Source organism: Penaeus monodon, chromosome 32 (assembly GCF_015228065.2).
Source record: "Penaeus monodon isolate SGIC_2016 chromosome 32, NSTDA_Pmon_1, whole genome shotgun sequence".
Taxonomy (NCBI): Eukaryota; Metazoa; Arthropoda; class Malacostraca; order Decapoda; family Penaeidae; genus Penaeus; species Penaeus monodon.
In genome coordinates, this window is record NC_051417.1 from 10,602,056 (window position 1) to 10,602,830 (window position 775).

Consider the following 775-nt stretch of genomic DNA (forward strand, 5'->3'; position numbering starts at 1 on the left):
TTTTAGCAATATATGTCACCCCTATGTATCCTCTCTTCTTGCTCTTCTCTGTTACCCCCAATCTTGTCTTAGCATCCTTTCCTCTCCTTTCCAATGTCTTTTTATTTTCGCAATTTTCTCACTCCCTTACACTCATTAACTACCCCACCCCCTCTCTCTCTCTCTTCCCTTCATCACTAATCTTCTCTCTCCTGTACCCTCACCACTACGTCCTTCTCTCATCCTCATCACTGATCTTTTTCTTTCCCTCTTGCCCTCATAAACAATATTTATCTCTCTTTCCCTCATACCCAGTCCTTCTTTATCTCTTCCCCTCACCCTTTACCCACCACCAACTCCGCCTTTCCTCGACCGCCTTCCCTCCGATATCGACCTGATCGCCAGCAATAAAAGGCAAATAATCAAAGCCTTGAACCTGGAGTGCCTGCGCGAATCAACAAGCACTCGAACCCTTTTTATTTTTTCCTTTTCTGACGGGAAATTATTCTAAGGCATCTGACGCCATCTTCCGCGGAGTGTTTGCCGAGGCTTGGAACTTGTCGTTGGTTGATTTCGTGTGAATGTTTGCTGTGATTTAGCAGTGTTAACAAACGGGTACGAGTGTTTGTCGTGACCCGGGCGTCTGTTTGCTCTTACTTTGTGAGTGTTCATTGCGAGTTCGGGAAAGGGGGAAAAGAGGAGCTGGGTGTTCACTCGGACATATTTAATGAATAATATGCGGAAGAAATATTCCTGTGTGAATAAAAAAAAATATAGATAGGAAAATTGTTCGAGG